We start from the raw sequence: 21,213 nt of genomic DNA, 5'->3' as shown, positions 1-21,213 counted from the left end.
ATATATATATATATCAGTAATATATAAAGCTGAATGTGTGTATGTATGTGTGTGTATGTCCGGGATTAGCATCTGCACCGTCGCAGCTACAGCCACAAAATTTTGCACACTCAGAAGTCTGGACCCCAAAAGCATGTGAGAGTATCCGCACCGTCGCGTTTACAATCACGAAATTTTGCACAGACACCTCACGTGACCCAGGGAACATCGTAGACTATGTTTTGACACGGACAGGCAGAGACAGGAAAAGACACAAACAGACAGACGGGGAATGAGACAGACCATGGAAAGAGACAGACCTAGAAAGAGACAGATGGGGAAAGAAACAGAGATAGAGACAGACAAAAAAAAAGACAGACAGAGACAGGCAGACGGGAAAGAGACAGACGGGGAAAGAGACAGACGGGGAAAGAGACAGACGGGGAAAGAGACAGTCGAGGAAAGAGACAGACGGAGCACATTACTTGGCCAATTTAGTTAAATCTGTGTGGAATATCTGTGGTGTTCAAATATATGTTGTGAAATGCTTCTATTAGCTTAGTTTTTTAGTTTTTGCCTTTTAATAATTACATTTCTATCTATTAGTTTTGTGGTTTTTGTGTGCAGAATAAATTTTTGTTAATACATTCTATTTTGTTAACAACAGTTATTAACCCGGGCGAAGTACAGCTAGTATAATATATATATATATATATATATATATATATGTAATATATGTGTAGTTCCGGTTCTCCCTCTTTCTGCGCTTGGTAGTGCAGCCTTCTCCACAGACTAAACAGCTCTCCTGTCCACAACATGGCACTGGTAGAGCGGTGAGTGGCCAGACCTGTCCAACATCCTCATCCTGTCACAAATGTGTCATGCCCTGCTGAGACCTCGGGGCAGGATTAGGGATCAGAAGGTCTCAGTGTTTGGTTGATCCCAGATCTGTTTTAGAATCCGCCCATTGCTTATCCTGAGTAGGACTGTATTTAATTCCATTTGGTTCTGAGGGTGTTAAGGTCTCTTTTCTATCTAGCTGAGATTGACTTGTAGCTCTTACTCTCAGTTGCAGCCACGCCCTTCCACTAGAGTGTCTCACTCCTCACTCTCTCCTATGCCGGCTATAGCTCGTTCTATAACTGACCACTTTGAAGGAGCCAGGCTCTAGAAAAGCTAAGGTGTTATTTCTTTTATAGCAGAAAAGCTTCCTGCTTGAGTAGGTGTGGAGAACTTTGTCCTGTTTGTTTTACCTTCCTCATATTGTTTTACTGTAATGGCATTGGCCTTTACACTAGTCAGGGATCAGCCACAGGAAAGTGTCAGGAGGTGACTCCGCTCTCCTCTTCCTAGCACCAGTGCCATCCATTGCATTGTTTCACTGGTGTGCCCTTTTGTTTTATATCGCTCTCCGGGGATCCTCCTATCTCCAGCATGACCGGTCCAATGGGAAATCACTGCATATCAGAAAGTTGTTAATCAACTGGAGGAGGCTGATGGACAGCTCTGGTCACTTGTTCCTCCACTAACGGGAGAACTGTGCAGTGTGTAAAGAAGGCTGTAGTAGCAACTGCAGGAGAGAACCTCTAATAGTTGCATATTAGTGAGTGCCACAAAATTGGGCTCATCACCCATGTAAACAAAAGATTTGGCATGTTGAAATCTATCTTGCCTCTTCCTTCTTATCCTTGACATGTGCATTCTGTTCACACCTATCTAAGGCCTCTGTCACACGTTCGTGCCTTCGGGACGTGTTTGCCAGTTTTTTCACATACCGGAGGCACGTACACACGTGGACATATGATTTCATAGTGGTTTGGACACACGTAAGTATTTTGGAACGGAACGTGTGTCCGTTCCATACTTACGTGTGTCCGTGTGTTTTGCACGCTGACATGTCCACGTTTTTTCCGGCAGCACGGGTGTCACACGGCCCGCACCCGTATTACACGGATGTAGTGTGGATGTGGTGCCGTGTGACACACGCCGGAGAAACACGTGTCATCATTTTAAAATAAAAAAAACACATACCTCTATAACCCCTGCAGAATCTTCTGCTCCAAACAGTTGCTGCCGGCCGCCGCTCGTTATGAGCGTGTTATGGAGGTTGGCGTGCTGTCACGGGCTCTAATCTCCACCCCTCCGCTCGGCCGGAAGCAGCATCAGCGGGGAGTGGGCGGGGCTGGAGCCGGAGATCAGAACCCAGGACAGCAGCATCTACCACGTGAGTGTAGTTACCGGTTCTCCGTGTGTTATCGCGGATAGCACACGGAGAGCACACGTGGACCGCACGTACCGGAGACACGTACTTACCATGCAACACGCAGGGAAAATACGTGTCTCGCAGCACGTGCATAATTTCCACGTGAGTGTGGCAGAGACCTAATATGTAGGGGAAACCTTTAAGCTCATGTACATTAATAAACAATGAGACATAAGGGGATGTTGCCTGAATTGCTCACATTTTTGTTACATATCATCCAGGAGAACTAGTGTGTGTGCACTACCATTTTCCTGGATGTAATTACTTTATTCACAGTAGTTCCTAATATATCACATTTTCTTCCCATTGTGTTATTTCTTGATAGTTTCCTGGATACAGTCACCTCTGATATCATCAGTATTATATATTATTTTTTTCTAAAACAGTGTAAAAATATACATAAACATAAAATATAAACAAGAAAAAAATGAGATATTCTGAGCATTCTAGTGTGTTCCTTTACTGTTTTTTTTTTTTTTACTATATTGCTTTCTTTTCAAGATCTTTCTTTTACTCTGTGTAACAAAAATACTGTTTGTTGGAAGGAAATGGATATGATAATGGCAAAAAGCTATTCATACCATCTTGCCTTTCTCTTTTGAAGGTTTTGTTACAGTAGTCTTCTAGGCTTGATTAGCATGTAATAATGAAAAACTGCAGATATCTTTTCTGTGTCTGTGGATAAACCAGAACTATCTTTTTTTTCTATCTCATGTTAGAAAAACATTGCTTATGAATGAAAATTACTCATTCTTCTAAATTCTTACGATTTAAGACTAGATTTTTTTGTTCAGAAAAAAAAAATGTTTTTCTGGTTTGCTGCTGCTTTCTAGTGCATTAAAGGGAACAAGATATGCACGAATGAGCAAAAGGGAATAATGTTTTGAACTTTTGACTTTCAGGCTCCATATCTCATCATCCACTACAGTTTTGAGCGTGAGACTACTTTCATTTTATAGACCATCATCTTGGCTATCTCATATATAGATTGGACTTGCAAACATTTAGAATATGATTAGTTATGCAGATTATTGTCATGTCACTTCGTTGTTACTGCTTTGCTCCTAAAAATAAAAATGTATGTTTTTATTATTTTGATAGTATTTTGTAAATCCACGTTTTAACTTTTAACACTGCTTGAATCCATCTGGGCATGCTCTCTATTAGATTCTAGCATGTCTTGACCAAAATCTGATCCCAGGTCTATTCTACATGACCTCAATGTTGGTGCATACTGGTCGACTCAGTTGGGAATTTATACAGTCGGGTCTCTACTAAAATATACACCGTCAGGCAGAGTCCACAAGCTGTGATCAGCATAACAGTCACAGGCGGCTCATAGCTGTGACGTCATGCATCGCCCATAGGAAGCATGTTGAAGTCAGCTGCCGGCCTCAAGATCAGCTATAAAAGAAAAGTGAGAAAAATCTTTTTTTGTTTGTTTTCTTTTTTTTTTTAGTATGTTAGAGAATAGCAGCAGAATGGGGAACATGATTACATGATGGGGACTTTACACCTGAAAGAGACCCAGGATGGGGGACATATTTTCTATGTCCTGAACACAGCCCTGGTATTTAGATGAAGACTTTATATTTAGATATGGGATTTATTACATTAATATAGGCTCTGCAGAATGCTGAACTATTAAACATTCCCAGAGTTAGTGTAATCCAATTACAGTAGAATTCCTTTATTTCATCATTCAGAAAAATTTTTGATAGCCTTGTGCTTTATAATAGCCCATAGCATTAAAATTAACCCGCATCCATTCTATGGTTCTGATACTGTCTCAAATGCCATAATAAAAGGTACACTACTTGAGAACCTGTTACTTTTTGTATGAAATCATGACGGTCCTATCATCAGTGCTGGTTACCGGGAGGGCACAGCGACGATCGGACGGAGGAGCGGCAGGAGACAAAGTGCAGGACGCATCGTGGGACCTGTAAGTGTAATAGCAATGTTTATAATTAACTGTATTCTTTATTTTACAGCCCCCCGCCCTATCCCATAACTGTAAAGTCCAAGTTCGGTGTTCGAACGCAAGTTTGCGTTATATCAGAACCCGAACGCGAACTTTACAAAACGTTCGGGCGAGTCTCCCGAACATCGGGGGGGTTTGCGCATCCCTAATCATGAACACAATCCTGTTGGGACCTTTTTTTAAAAAAATAGAATATATGTTGGCATTTGTGTTAGAAAGTGATTGCAATGAGATGTCATTGATAGAAAAGAATTGCATTGATTGATACAGATTGCTAGTGATAACATATAGTATATTGATAGACAATGATGTTGTTTGAGAAATTCAGACAAAACCGTTTTTGCTAATCCATCATCATGTCTAATTTTAATATTTAGTATTATTTAATACTAGAAATATTTAATATTTAATTATTTCCATTATCCAATATTTTCCATTATTCTTATACTTGATTAACCAGAATCTATACACGGTTTTCAATTAATTCAACTGCAAGCAGTGAGAAAATAACTGATTTGGTGAAGGTCATTAAAAGGGCTGGACACTTTCCAATTATTTTTACAAATGTGCAAAAAAAAGCCATATACTATACTCACTAGTATAATGTAACAGAGTAGCATTGATATCTTCATTTGTAAAGTGCCACCCTCTCATTGAGTACAGTCTAATTCACAGTCAAGAACAAAAACACTTAGAATCAGACCGATCCATCAGCGGCCATCATTGAATACACTATGCGCGTCACTTTGCAAGTTTTTAATGCTGCGCTCAGTCTTTTTCAGTTCTTTGATAGACAGGTCTGGTGACATACTCTTTCATCAGTAGTTGTATTCTGGAGAGAAGCACCATACTCTAAGTGGATTAAACTTGACCTGGGGCGAAGTCGCCACATACTTAAATCCAATGAATGCCATTTTGATGCTATGAACATGGCAACTGTCCAATGTTAACATTATGGATCTGTGAAATGCAGGAGATCTTCAAATGCAAAGGGGTAAGAAATTGTCACAAGGAGGTTTTTGTAAGCATCACCGACTGTCATGGCAGCGTCAGGATCTGTGGGACCTCCAGATTTTTGCACTCTGACATCTTTGATGTCTGTGATCGATCCACAAACTTGTAATTCATAGGCAGGCATGCAAGAGTTAATCTCTGCTTGTATGCCTGCTAAATTTCCTTTAGTCTCATGCTCTGGGAGAGCCATTCATATTCACTCCCCTTCTATATATGCTGGCTGGACACTTCTATTAGTGCCAGCTATAGTTTGTCTATACTGGACTGAAGAGGTGGTTTGTTCCAGACTTACTGGTGGTTATTGTGATATATTATTGTGAGCCTTTGTAGTGTTTCCCTTTCTTGTCATTTTGTTGCTGCCTTACTTCTCTTGCTTTCCACCTTAGTTTCTTACTGTTTGTTCCTGTGAGTTTGCAGTGTGTCTGAGTTTCTATTTTTCTGTGTCTGTGTTTGCATCACACTCCTGCCTCTTCCTACCCTGAGGAAGTAAAACAGATTACCTCTGGTCAGGAGTATAGCCACACCCGAGACTCAGGTCTCTCCACCATTATGGGTAACCCTGAGACAGGGATAGCCTAGGGTCCCCTAGCATGAGGGGCAGTATAAGATCCCACTGTCCCTCTCTATCCTACAGTCACATCTTGACAAAAGTATGGGATATTACCATTGCTTTTGTCAAAACAACATGTAAATGGGAATTCTCATGTTATTAATTTTCTTTTGTTAGCTACACAGCATCAAAATGAATGGTTAGCTGCTCAACTCTTTTCCACTCCCTCTCAGTACCTGACCAAACGGCTTTTATAAATCTTGCATAATCACAATCTCCTGGCCCTCACCATCGGCAGTTTTTGGAGCAGTTCTCCTAAGAACCGCTCTCACTTTTCTGAGATTGTTTGAATGCTTTGACATCTCTATAATCAAATATAATAGCAATGCACTTTGTTAAATAATGACAGTAGAAGAAGGAAACTGACCAGGTAATACACTTAAGGTCTCTTTCATACGTACGTGCCTCCGGTACGTGTTTGGCAGTTTTCTAACGTACCGAAGATACGTACACACGTAGACCTAGGTATTCCTATGGTTTTGGACACACATAAGTATTTGCGCACGGAACGTGTGTTCGTTCCGTATTTACGTGTGTCCGTGTGTTTCTCACGTCGACATGTCCGTTTTCTCTCTGGCATCACGGGTGTCACACGGAATGCAAACGTGTCACATGTAATGCAAACGGAACACACGGATGTGTTCCATGTGACACGCATCGGAGAAAAGACATGTGTCTGTGAGAAAAAAAAAAAGATTTCACTCACCTTCTCCAGCCCTGCAGTCTCTACCGCTGCTGTCACTTGCTGCCGACGGCCGCTCATTATGCTAATAGAATATTCACTTCACTGCGGCCAGAAGCAGCAGCAGCGGGGAGTCGGCAGGACCGGATACCAAAGATCAGCACCACAGACAGCAACGCCAGGGACAGGTGAGTAGAAAGTTCCCGTTCTCCGTGTGTCATCACGGATAACACACGGAGAACACACATGTGCCATACACACAGCACACCGAGGGCAATACGCACCTTTGACACATCCGTGAAAAACGTGCATGATTTTCACGGACGGAGGCTGCAGAGCCCTGAGCTGCTCAAGAGACAACTTGAGAATACCCAATTAAGGGCACTTTGAAAGTTTAGCTAAAAAATGTCAGCCCCCTGTACTCGTAATGACATATGGCATGCTCAATTTGCCTGTGTTCATTTCTGGCATTCCAAAGTAATGACTATTCAGTATATCCAGAGTAAAGGAACATAGCCTAACTGTGTTTTCAAGTAATTTTTCAGAATTTGATGCCCTGTGTGTGCATGAGGAATAACACTGCTGCTGAGCATGTTATGCCTTGTATCTTGCATTGTCACCAGTTTTCCCTTTTATAGCTTCTACCACCGAATTTGCATTTAATGCTGAGCTGGTGGGAGGAGAGCAGTTGCTGTAATATCTCCTTTACACATCACAGCACACAGGGATGGATTCCTACTGTTTATCTCTTAGGACACAGAAGAAGCAGAAGTAACATAGAAGAAATGATACAGCAGTACTAAGTAGACTAGGTGTGATTCAAGCTCTGAGGGGAAGTAAATGACTAGCTACAGAGTATGTACACTAGCCGATTATTGGGAATGAGTGTTCCTACGGACTTTCATTTCCTGAACATTGTCTAGTGTATACAGTCCTCTACCAATCACTAAATGAACATGTAAAATGCTCATTTGTCAGATTAAATATTTTCAAGTTTGCTTAAAAATCATTGTTCTCAGCAGCACATCATCCTGTATAAGCAGAACATGTGCTGCCAAGATCAATTCTGTGCGCACATATTGATCTATTATTGTTCTGTTCATCTCAGAAATGTGGTGGCCTTGTCTTCAAAGACTATTAACCCCCTTCATGACCAAGGACATACTGGTACATCCTTTTCCAGGTCTGAGTGGCAACCCCGTGGTAATCTCCGCACTTGTCTGTGTAGTGGCCCGGTCCAGATTGTGTCTGTTTCTTTAAGTACATTTACTTACATGTAATATTATGTTATATGTTATAAGTAAAGCATTTTTCATTTGCTGTGTTCTAGCACCATCTACTGGTAAAAACTGTAAGAATCTGAAGTGTTCATTGGGTGTTATCCTATTGGCTAGTTCTTGGTCACATGGCTCAATAGGTGGGGCTATTCTCCAGCCTCTGTCTGGAAAGAACTGGAATGAGCTGGTTCTGGCTGAGTTTCTTCTGAGGGAAGACATTATGTGGAGTTTCTCTTCACCACAAGACTCCTGCTAGGCCTGAGGCCTAGAATTTCACCATTTACTGATTTTTACAGCCAATATGCTGAAGGCTTCCTATCCTGAATCCTCACTGGCCAGATTTACATCTCTTCAGACAATAGGGCATACTGAGTATATACCAGACCCTACTGCATGCAGATTGGGGAAGTTTGAGGGTCTCCCACCCCACTGCAATATTAGTGGCTTGCATGCCATTGTCCACGCACCAGCCGTCCGGTCCCCGTAGCGCGCTGGGCAACTTTCTACAATTGCTTACATGTACTGCATGTGTCTTAACTAGCAGTGAAATTAACCCCAGAACTCCAGGTCTGTACAATCTTATTACTGTATCATATCTACCCTCTAAGCTCAAGAGACTCTGAACCTGCTAAAAGCATACCAGAATTAAATCTGAAACAAATCGTGCTCTTAAAAGCTGCAGAACCCTAATTGCACTTCAGCATTCAACTCCAAGCTGTATTTGCCGTGGCCTACCCACAAAAGACTGAAACATACAGTATATTTATTGTTGTTTTCCTTTGTTCCCGCTGTATTAAAGCAACTGTTATCCCCAAGACCATGTCTGTTGACTGTCCATCAGCTGTGGATACTGTGTGGGGGTGGATAGCAGGGAACATCAGGGCCTGGTAGACCACCCAGGGAACATGGCCCCTGCAACCTCGTGCCAGAACTGCAACTGTGACTTATAGAACATTTGAGGTCCTCTGTCGCTGGGCCCTTACATCTGCTGATCTGATCAGCAGACATGTGAGGCTAACAGGCGCGGATCCTTGCTTTTTAACCCCGGTCAAACTCTGAAAGCACGATCCAACGGCCTCCAGCGGAGATCTCACCATTCCCCGCTGCCATCAGCAGCCCATTGATACGATCACGGGGTGCCAATCAATCGACCTGGTAGTGCGGGGTCAGATGATGAACCCTGTCACTGCCATGACTCACTTCCTGTGAATGCTGGCAACGCAGTGTTTCTCCTAATCAGAGCGATACTGAAGTATCGCTCTCACCAGGAGAAGCAATTGGACTGTGCAGTGCTAAGGTGCCCTAGGAGGACTAGTAACATCAATAAAAAAAAGTAAACCATAGAGTTTTAAAAAATATAAAAAAATAAAAAACCTAAAACTTCAAATCATCACCCTTTTCGCAATATTGAAAATAAAACAAATACAAATATTTGGTATCGCCGGATTCAGAAATGCCCGATCTATCAAAATATAAAAGCAATTAATCTGATTGGTACACTGTATGGCAAGGAAAAAAATTCCAAATGCCAAAATTACCTTTTTTTGGCATTAAAATGCAATAACAAATGATCAAAACATCGCATCTACCCAAAAATTCTATCATTAAAAATGCCAGCTCAAGATGCAGAAAATAAGCCATTACTGAGCCCCAGATCAAGGAAAATGAGAACGTTACAGGTCTTGGAAAATGGCTACAAAAGCGCAATTCTTTTTTTTTTTTTTTTTACAAACCTCTGAATTTTTTTCACCACTTAGATAAAAGTATAAAAGTAAAACTATAAATTACATGTTTGGTATATGCAAACTCGTACTGATCCAGGGAATCATAATGCCTGGTCAGTTTTGCAAAATAGTGAGCACAGTAAATAACCCCCCCCCAAAAAAAAATTGCGCAATTGCACTTTTTTCAATTTCACCGCACTTGGAATTTTTTTTCTATTTTCCAGTACACTATGGGGCAGAATGAATTGCAGGATTCAAAATTAGATCTCTTCCTACAAAAAACAAACTTTCATTTGGCAATATTGATAGAAAAATAGAAAAGTAATGGCTCTTGAAATAAGGGGTGGAAAAAGAAAGAAAACTGAAAATCGCTTGGGGTGGAAGGGGATCAACTACCACCGATTGGCAATTGTAGCTAATCAACAGTCATTTTATGCATCAAATTGGCCAGTGTAAATGAACCCTTAAAAAGCTCAGCACGATCTGGCTGTGTCTCTTGCTGCCTGTTTTCTCACCCTGCTCCTTTCTACTCCCTTCTCTGTAATGTCGGCTGTGTAACCTGACATCTCACTGTGTTGGCAGTCTGTCTTGTCTTGAGCAAGATGGGATTAGGCTGCTTTTTTTTAGAGTGGATAAAAAGATTAAGAGTGGAAGGGGTGAGGTGTCTGATAAGATAACGTATAACATTTTTAGATTAAGGCCCTGTGCGCACTGGAAAACGGAATTTTCTTAAGAAAATTCCGCAGGGTCTTAAAGATTACCGCACCCGCAATAAAAAACCCGCGGCAAACCGCACCCGAAAACTGCATGCGGTTTGCCGCGGTTTTACCGCGGTATTGTTTGCGGTATTGCCGCAGTTTTGCCACGTGCAGGTTGGTACATGTGCTTTAATGCATTCCATGCAATAAAGCACATTGAAAAAATGAAAAAAAAAAAAGGTCATTTCCTTCTGAGATAGAGTAGATAGCTAAATAGACAGAGGAATAGATAGACAGATAGAAGGATAGATAGAGGGATAGATAGATAGATAGAGTCCCTGTGAGCACACGCTGCATTTCTCCCGAGCGGTAATGGGAGTTCACATTACCGGCTTGGGAAATGCCCTGCGGTTACCTCTGCAGGCTCTTTGCGAGGCTGCATTCAGCAGTGTGTCTGTGTCACTCGCTTCTGGATGCAAGCAGCGCAAGACGTGGATTACGCCGGAGCTGTGTGTTTCGGGGGGGGGTTAATAAACGGGTAAAAGAGGAGGCTTTTTTGTGTTTTATTTAAAATAAAGGATTTTTCGGTGTGTGTGTTTTTCCACTTTACTTACGGGTTGATCATGTCAGCTGTCACATAGACGCTGCCATGATCAAGCCTGGAGTTAATGGCGGCGATCCGCTGCCAGTAACTCGTTATTACTTGGATAGCCACCGCATCACGGCATCTGGAAGAGCCGGGGACACTCCTGGACTGTCGCATAATGCATGCGACAGTCCCGGGGCAGCTGCGGCTGATATTCTCGGCTGCAGGAGGAGGGGAGACATTAACCATGGCCCTCTCCCTCGCCAGCCTGAGGATACCGGGCCGCCGCTGTGTGCTTACCTTGGCTGGAAGGTAAAAATACGGCGGAGCCCACGTGTTTTTTTTTCTATATTTCTGTTTGATTTGTATGTGTAGTCTATATGTCTGTGTGTGAGTGATGTGTGTGTGTTCTATGTCTGTGTTCTATGTCTGTGTCTGTGATGTGTGTGTGTCTGCTCCGCTTCCTCTTCCTGTAATGACATCACTTCCCTGTGGGATTTCACGATAACATTGCAGTCAGTGGAGTGAAATCCCACAGGGACCTGCGGAAAAGAAGTGACATGCAATTGTTTTTGCTGCGGGAATCCCGCAGCAAAACATGCAGCTGTCAAATTCCGCATAGTGCGCACAGCATTTTTTTCTCCAATGGGTTTTGCTGGTGAATCACTGCAGAGATGTTATGAATATGCAGCGAAATATGCAGCAAAACCGTAGGAAATCCGTGGGAAAAAACGGTAAGTGCGCACAGGGCCTTATACGTATTATTTTATTTTTGTAAAGTTTGTTCAAAGTAATCTTTTTAATATTCCTAACTTACAAATAGCTTCAGGTGTTATGAGGATGTTCTTTTAGAATGAGGACACCTGTCTTTAATACCCAAGAACTGAAGTAATATTTTGCCATTTAGGTCAAGCATCCTTTGTACTGAGTTATTACTTGCAATTGATTAACATCCCTTCTTTGTTGTACTTTTGCTATGGCCGGAGGCTCAGCTGGCTTTGTCGAGGATAAAAAAAAGAAAATTCAAGATTTAGGATCAAATATAAATGTGTTTTTGCAGATATTTTATGGCTCCCTGGCAGGCCATTTTTTGAGAAGATTACAATAGATTCATGACATTCCATAAATGCTTTTGGGTCTCCCAGCGATTAAATGTAACATTGCATTGTGGTTATTTAATGAGAAAAGATACTGAAGTGATCACAAAATTGGAATGGTGAATATTGCTATTAAGTGGAATACCTTACTCTATATCTGGACCCACAGTTGTATGTTTTAACTTTTTGTACTTTGTCTTATGTATTTATTTTACTCACTTATATAGCACCATCATATTCTACAGCATCTGTCAATCTCTTATCTGTGACAGTGGTGAAAGCAGTGCAAGCTATTGAGGTTATTATTTCTTATTATAAAGCCATTTATTCCATGGCACTTTACATGTGAAAAGGATATACATAAAAACAAGTAATCATGAGCAATACAAGGCACAGACAGGTACAGGAGCAGAGAGGACCCTGCCCGCGAGGGCTCACAGTCTACAGGGAATGGGTAGGTGAGGACAGAGCTGGTTGCAGAGTGGTATAGTGGTCTGAGGGTTTTTTGCAGGCTTGTCAGAAGAGGTGGGTCTTCCGGTTCCTTTTAAAGCTTTCCACGGTAGGTGAGAGTCTGATATGTTGGGTTAGAGTGTTCCAGTGTATGAGGGAGGAACAAGAGAAATGTTGTATGCAATTGTATGAAGAGGAGATGGGAGAGTAGAGAAGGAGGTCTTGTGAGGATCTGAGGTTGCGTGCAGGTAAGTACCGGGAGACTAGGTCACAGATGTGTGGAGGAGACAGGTTGTGGATGGCTTTGTATGTTATGATTAGGGTTTTGAACTGGAGTGTTTGGGCAATGGGAAGCCAGTGAAGGGATTGGCAGAGTGGCGAGGTCGGGGATTAACGGGGGAACAGCTGTATTAATCGGGCGGCATAGTGTAGAATAGATTGGAGTGATGTGAGAGTATTCCAAGGGAGAAGTTTGTGGCTTATTCACTGCCATTGATACTGATGGTTGCCAAAAGACTGATAAAGACTCCCATGATGAGTATTTGCTACTTTTTATGCCTCAGATTTTCTGCAGTATTTCTGCACCAATTAGGTTACTTGCTTATTTCCATTTTTTGCATTTTTTGCTGCAAATTTGTTTCTTATTGGTATGTATTTTTTTTAATAAAACTGCTGTGTTTTGGATACTTTCTGTTACTTAGTTTAGATGAAATGAAACTTTATTGATAAAGACATGAGAATTACTTTGTTTCCATTGTGGAAATGCACTGAAAAAACACGACTTTTTTGTACCTGCAGATTTTTCTAATCTTATTCAAATCTATGGAAAATATCTGCAAGTATAATGCATATTTACCACAACAGAAACTGACATATTGCGGATTTAAACACTTCACGACGTATGATGTATATTTACGTGCTATGTTGTGTCCCTGCCTTTGACGTGGGCTCACATGCTGAGCCCGAATCTTTCCCTGCACACGTTGGCTAATTTAATCAGCAGTCATTTCCCTCTAAGGCTGGAATCACACTTGTGCATGTAAAATCGGTCCGAGTCTCATGCTAGAAAGTTGCATGAGCTCTGTTCAAGTTTAGATCAGTGTGCAATGCAACTGCAATGCAATCCTGTGAATTTTCAATTGATTGTAGTCCATGTGCAATCTGTGTGTGATCCGTATGGGATCCGTTTTTATTCTCAGCAGCTATGTAATCTGCCATTCAGCTCTGCTACATGGCCGCTGACAGCAGACACAGACAGAGCAATGTAGCAGAGCTGAATAGCTGCTGAAAGCAGACACAGACAGAGCCGCGGGATCAGAATAATGTCGGATGAACTTCACCCGACTTCATTGTTATCCCGTGGCTCTGTCTGTGTGTCATGGCCTGATTTTCGGTCACTGGTGAAGGTCTCACCGGTGACCGCAAATCCCCTGAGTGACTTAAGTGATCGGCGCTATCAGCGGTGTCATCACTGAGGTTACCCGCGGTCACAGCTGCAGTCCTCCAGCTGAGATCTGTGGCCGTGGGTAATCTGAGTGACGTCATCGCTGATAGCACGACTCACTTCAGTCGCTGCGGGGAGGTCACAGAGAGCGGTCGTGGTCTGTGACCACTCTCTGTCAGCTTCTGATGTAGCAGAGCTGAAAGCGTCGTGGGACCTCTGTGGATTACGTCGGACCTGGAGGGGTATTTGGGGGTTTCATAAAGTGGTGAAAGAGGGTGTTTTTTTGTCTTTTATTTCAATTAAAGGATTTTTTGGTGTATGTGTTTATTTTCTTAAACTTACAGGTTAATCATTGAAGGTATCTTGGGGAGACGCCTGCCATGATTAACCTAGGACTTAGTGGCAGCTATGGGCTGCTGCCCTTAACTCCTTATTACTTCGATTGCCACCGCACCAGGGCAATTCGGGATGAGCCGGGTACAGTCCCGGGACTGTCGCATCTAATGGTTGCGGCAATTCCGGGCGGCTGCTGGCTGATATTGTTAGGGTGGTGGGCTCCCCATAACGTGGAGCTCCCCATCCTGAGAATACCAGCCTCCAGCCATACGGCTTTACCCTGGCTGGTATGAAATTTGGGGGGAACCGCACACCGTTTTTTTTAATTATTTATTTATTTAATTTGCTGCACGATATAGACCCGCCCACCGGCAGATGTGATTGGTTGCAGTGAGACAGCTGTCACTCAACGTGGGGGGCGTGTCTGATGGCAACCAATCATAGGTGCCGGTGGGCGGGGAAAGCAGTGAATACTAAATGGAATAATGAGCGGCCGGCTTTTTCAAAAGAGGAAAAGCCGCTGGAGCTTTTTGACAGCTGTGCAGCGCAGCGCCGGTGATCAGGGATCGGTAAGTATTAGAGACGGGGGGGAGAGAGAGAGACCGACAGAGAGAGAATAGAGACCGAGAGGGAGAGACCGACAGAGAGAGAGACCGACAGAGAGAGAGACCGACAGACAGAGAGAGAGAGACCGACTGACAGAGATAGAGATTGACTGACATCGACAGACCTAACTCATTTCCAGTGTTTTCTGCAACATGCGATAATAGTATTTAGAAAAACGGATGTCACCAGGATGGTGTGTGTACCATCCGTGTGACATCCGTTTTTTTCACGCACCCATAGACTTTCATTGCAGTGACTCGCACGTGAAACTCACCAAAACGCAGCATGCTGCGATTTTTTTCTCGGTACGATTTGAACTGAGAAAAAAATAGCAGATGGGAGCTGCCTCATTGATTAACATGGGTCCGAATGCAATGCGAGAATTTCTCGCATTGCATTCGTGCGAGTTAATTGCAAGTGTGAAGCCGGCCTAACAGACAGGGGTGTAGTTGAGCACTGCCCACAGCTGTTAACCAGTTAACACATGCCTCCAGGTGGGCGCATCATTCTCTGCTCCCATTGGCATGCTCATGACTTGATCGCGGGCACCAATGGGTTGTCATGACAGCCAGGGATCACTGATGACCTCTGTGCCTGTCATCTTGATCTTTAATATCAGCTTGTGATTTCTGTTGTACAGAGCTCTGTACAGCACAAGCAATTGGATGATCACAGCTTCATGTCCCCTAAGAAGACTATTAAAAACAGTAGAAAGTAAAAAAAAAGGCTGAAGCATCGCTCTGATCAGAAGAAGCGATCGGACAGAGCAGTCATAAAATCCCCTGGGGAGACTAGTAAAATCAGTAAGAAAAAAAGTAAAAGGTTTAAAAAATATAAAAAATAATATAAAAAAATAAATCTCAACTCGTCCCTCCTTTTGCTCTATTGAGAATAAAATAATAATATTTTTTTAAAAAATACACATATATGGTATTGCCACATTTAGAAATGCCCGATCTATCAAAATATAAAATCAATTAATCTTTTCTGTAGACAGCATGGCGAGAGAAAAAATTCCAAATTATGGGTTTTTTTTGTTGCCAAAATATTGCATTAAAATACAATAACAGGCAATCTCATCTATGCAAAAATGGTATAGTTAAAATCACCATCTCAAGATGCAAAAAATAAGTCAACACAGCCCCAGATCCTGAAAAATGAGAACACTACCGGTCACGTAAAATGGTAACAAAAGCATAATTCTTTTTTTGGACAAACATCTGAATTTTTTTCACCACTTAGATAAAACAAAGCTATACATTTTTGGAATCTACAAACTCATACTGACCTGGGGGCTTATAATGCCAGGTCACTTTTACCATATAGTGAACATGGTAAATAAAAAATACAAAAAACAATCGTTTCACAGCACTTAGATTTTTTTTCCCCATTTTTTTCAGTACCCTATATGGTAAAACTAATGGTTTCATTCAATAGTATAACTGGTCCTGCAAAAAACAAGCCCACATATGGAAATATTGACTAAAAAATGGAAAACGTTATGGATGAAGGAACGTCAAAAATATTGTACCAGAATTGATTCAGAGTCTCTCCACTATGTGTCTTCCGGGGTGTATTTCAGTTCTTCCTTCTAATTTTTGGCAGATCTTGCCCTTATTTCATATGCTTTAGGAGTCTAGGAGTCCCACTACTTAACAATTTTAACAGAATGTGTATGAGGCTATCCATTATGTCTAATAGAGTGTGCATTGCAGTCCCTCTTCTTCCAAATTTTTGCCAGTTCTTGCATTGACTGCATAGGCTTTGTCTGGGTCAGTGTCCCTTCAAATAAACAGGGTGTGTCTATCCATGTGACACATCACATGCCCAGATACGGTAGTAAAATGTTACAATTACATTTACTGATGAATGGTTTTTTTCACCATTGATAGCAGTGAGTGCAAAACCACAAAAAAATGCTACTTGTGAACATAGCCCTAATGGGTAGAGGAGGCCGTTATTTTCACTCTTTTTAAATTTCCCTTATGTACAAGTTATTATACAGGAAAGTCTGTTTCCTAAAAATGTTTCCTGTATAATCCATTTTATCTTTGGTTTTGTACGTTTTAGCGTCAATCCATATAAGTGGTGATTCTCTGTAAACATTCTGCACAGCAGTGACCTGGGAGTCAGAGATGTGTCCAGGAATCTTCCTCATGCTGCTCCCATCCATTTCAGCACTTTTTCCATCCATTTCAGCAATTTTTACTGTCCCCCCAGACCTCCCAAGAGGGTCTGCTTGAAAAATGCTAGTTTCCCTTTGACTTCCATTATACTTGTTACTCGAAAGGATCACCCGAGCATTCCGATTTGTTTGACTCAAATGCCGAACATCTGAGAAATTTAGTACTCACCAATCGCTACTTATCATCACAAAGATCTGACTACATTCCAGACGATGGAAACCTGTAAAAGCAGTTTGCAAGAAGCAACATCATCATTGCCAACTAGCATCCCAGCATCAAAGAGCAGCAGCTCTAGCCATCGCATTATGGATTAGTTAATTCAATATTTGTCCAAATGTAGCAGGATAATTTTTAAGTTGATAATTTTGCATGTCCCACAAACAATGATATAAATTTCCAAATGGCCATTGGTAGAAAAAAGTTTCCCTACCCTCTGGTCTAAATAAAGGCTCCATGAGAGCGATAGAATGAAATGTTAGTATTGTCTGCACCAAGTAGCCAATTACAATAAAATGGTTCATTACATGTCATCTAAGGCTATGTTCCTACGTTGAGTATTTGGTGCAGAAATTTTCTGCATGAAATCTGCACCTTCTGGCAGAAAAATGCACCCAAAAAATGCATGTGTTTTTGTCAAATGCATTTTTCTTAATGAAGTCAAGAATGCAGGAAAAAATGCACCAACGATTAACAGGCTGCAGATTATTTTCTCCACCAAATCTGCAAGGAAAAAATAAGCAACATGTGCACAACACTTCAGAATTCTCATTGACTTTGCTGGCATAGCTGATATGAAGAAAGACATGTAGGTTTGTGACAAATCTGCACCAAATCTGCATCAAAAATGCAGTGTGCGCACTCACACATCAGTATTTTTGTTCAGTATTTCATCAGTATTTGGATGCCAAAACCAGGAGTGTCTCTAAGACCCGCAACAGACATCCGTGTTTGGTACGTTTTTGCACGTACCGGAGACACGGAGACCCATGTTATTCTATGGGTGATGGCACACACGTAAAATCACACGGAACGTGTGTCCGTGTCGTAAGTACATGTGTGCGGTTTTCTACACGGACGACATGTCCGTTTTTGGCCGGCTGCACGCAGGCACGGATCTGCTATAGTCTATGGGTCCGTGCCTGCATGGACCGCACACAGAGTATGTCCGTGTTCAGCACGTTTCGTCCGTGTGCGTTTTTAAACGAGCGATCTTTTTTTTTTTTATTAAAGTCAGTCTACTTACCTTTTTTTCTGCTGTTCTCAGTCATACTTACATTGGCGCTCGGTCTTTTTCTTCCCCCGGCTCATACTTACCAATCCCCGATCACCAGCGCGGCGAGGAACAGCTGTGCCGAAAATATGCGGCTTCAATTCATTTGAAAAATGCCGGCCGCTCATTAATCAATCTACTGTTCCCTGCTTCCCCCACCCACAGGCGCCTATGATTGGTTGCAGTGAGGCACGCCCACACGCTGAGTGACAGCGGTCTCACTGCACCCAATCACAGCAGCCAGTGGGCGTGTCTATACTGTGCAGTGAAATAAATAAATAATTAATTAAAAAAAAAACGGCGTGCGGTCCCCCCCAATTTTTATTCCAGCCAAGATAAAGCCATACAGCTGAAGGCTGGTATTCTCAGGATGGGGAGCCCCACGTTATGGGGAGCCCCCAAGCCTAACAATATCAGCCAGCAGCCGCTCAGAATTGCCGCATACAATAGATGCGACAGTTCTGGGATTCTACCCGGCTCTTCCCGATTTGCCCTGGTGCATTGGCAATCGGGGTAATAAGGAGTTAATGGCAGCCGATAGCTGCCAATAAGTCCAAGATTAATCATTGCAGGTGTCTATGAGACATCCCCAATGATTAACCGGAAAGTTAAAGTTAATAAACACACACAGTGAAAAAATCCTTTATTTGAAAAAATAAACAATAACAAATACCCTCGTTCACCAATTTATTATGCCCCAAATACCCATCCATGTCCGGCGTAATCCACGGAGGTCCCGCGTCGCTTCCAGCTCAGCTACATGAAGGTGACAGGAGCTGCAGAAGAACACCGCCGCTCCTGTCACCTCCACGCAGCAACTGAGGTGAGTAGCGCGATCAGCTGAGCTGTCACTCACGTTACTCGCGGCCACCACTGGATCCTCCAGTGGCGGAGACCTGTGACAGCAAGTCGCCCGAGTGACAGCGATGAAGTCACAGGTGAGTTGCGGTCTCGGGTGGAGGATCCAGCTAGCCGCGGTTACCTGAGTGACAGCAGCACTAATGGCGCTGCTCAATTCAGTCACTCAGGGGATTAGCGGTCACCGGTGAGTCTTTCACGGGTGACCGCTAATCAGTACGCAACACAGACAGAGCCGCGGTATGACAATGAAGACGGGTTAAGTTCACCCGAGTTCATTCTCATCGTGCAACTCTGTTTGCTCTCAGCCAACATGTATCAACGACATTTTACATCACACACACGGACATTCCACGTAGACGTACACGGACATTTTACACGCACACACAGACATTTTACACGTACAAAGGGATAGCATACGCCATCACACGAATGTCATACGTACCGGAGAAACGCCCCAAAAAAACGGAACACGGACCCGAAAAACGGACCGTGTCACACGTACGTTTTTTATGCGGAAGTTTGTTTTAGGCCTAAAACAAAGAACAGGTTGTTAGTCCTTCCATTATATTTCTTCTCTGTAAGGGGTACTTTGCACGCTGCGACATCGCTAGCTGATTGTAGTGATGCCGAGCACGATAGTCCCCACCCCTGTCGCAGATGCAATCTCTTGTGATAGCTTGCGTAGCGAACATTATCGCTACCGCAGCTTCACACGCACTTGCCTGCCCTAGGACGTCGCTCTGGCCGGCGACCCACCTCCTTCCTAAGGGGGCGGGTCGTGCGACGTCACAGCGACGTCACATGGCAGGCGGCCAATATAAGCGGAGGGGTGGAGATGAGCGGGACGAAAACATCCTGCCCACCACCTTCCTTCCTCATTGCAGGCTGGACGCAGGTAAGGAGATGTTCCTCGCTCCTGCGGCTTCATACACAGCGATGTGTGCTGCCGCAGGAGCGAGAAACAACATCGTACCTGTCGCTGCAGCGAAATTATAAAAATGACCGACACTACACAGATCACCGATTTACGACGCTTTTGCGATCGTTTATCGGTGCATCTAGGCTTTACATGTTGCAATGTCGTTACTGGCGCCGGATGTGCGTCACTTTCGATTTGACTCCGACGAGATCGCAGTAGCGATGTCGCAACGTACAAAGTACCCCTAAGGCCGAGGCCACACAGGGATTTGTTCGAGTGCTCGCATGACACTCAGCTTACACTCGCAGCACAGCAGGAGCTGAGTGTCATGCGACTGTGGTCCGATTTTGCGATCAGACCACAGATGCAGGGGGGGGGCTGGTGCTGCAGAGGGGCGGGCCAGCGCTGAGGAGGGGAGGGCCGGCACTGCGGAGGAGAGGGAGGTATTTATCTCCCTATCTCCTCTGTTCCCGGCTGATACGAGAATCGCACTGCTCTCGCGTTACACCGGTGTTACGCTAGAGCAACGCAATGTTTCTCTCGCCCCATAGACTTGCATGGGTGCGAGTGGAACATGATCGCATTCCACCCGCAGCATGCTGTGACTGTTTTCTCAGTCCGATTAGGGCTGAGAAAATAATCGCTCATGGGTGCTGCCCCGTAGAGTAACATGGGTCTGAGTGGAATGCAATTTTTTTATCGCATTCCACTCGCACCGTTTTTCTCGCTATGTGTCCTAGGCCTAAGTTCTACTCCTGGTTTTTTCATTCAAATACTGATGAAACACTGATGCTAAATACTGATATGTGAAAGAGGCCTTATACTTTGCCAAATGTTATCGGATGTCTGCAGTATATACGTATCTGTCTTTCTCACTTTCCTAGCCTGTTACTTGATACTTAATGTCTTGGATCTGTATGTAACGTAAATTAAATCCAAGATTTCCTCTACAATTGCTTTTGGAATGGCTAATTTAAACACAAGACTCCTCATTTTCCTTTTTGCAGTTAGCAGACATTATTTTTAGAATTAGCGTTTTATCCCGTAGAATAACAGCGGAGAATTATTAGCTGCAGCATATATGAGACATGCAGTCTGAGCCATTTCTGCTGTTATCACTTGTCAGCCTGTGAATTTCTGAAACACTAGATGTCTGTGGTTCCCCTGGTGACATGAATAATGCAATTTGATTTGACGCATTACAGCCCAAAATGACACTGCCAGCTC

General features: G+C 43.0%; 1 protein-coding gene across 1 annotated transcript in view; it reads left to right on the top strand.

Annotated features, from left to right (window-relative positions):
• Nucleotides 1-21,213, top strand: part of SLC9A9 (solute carrier family 9 member A9) — a 1,094,760-nt gene that overhangs the window by 312,419 nt on the left and 761,128 nt on the right. The gene's annotated exons all lie outside the window — the stretch shown is intronic.

The sequence above is a fragment of the Anomaloglossus baeobatrachus genome, chromosome 3, assembly GCF_048569485.1.
Source record: "Anomaloglossus baeobatrachus isolate aAnoBae1 chromosome 3, aAnoBae1.hap1, whole genome shotgun sequence".
Lineage (NCBI taxonomy): Eukaryota > Metazoa > Chordata > Amphibia > Anura > Aromobatidae > Anomaloglossus > Anomaloglossus baeobatrachus.
Note: the sequence above shows the minus strand (reverse complement) of the source record. Positions and strands in the feature narration are given on the sequence as shown.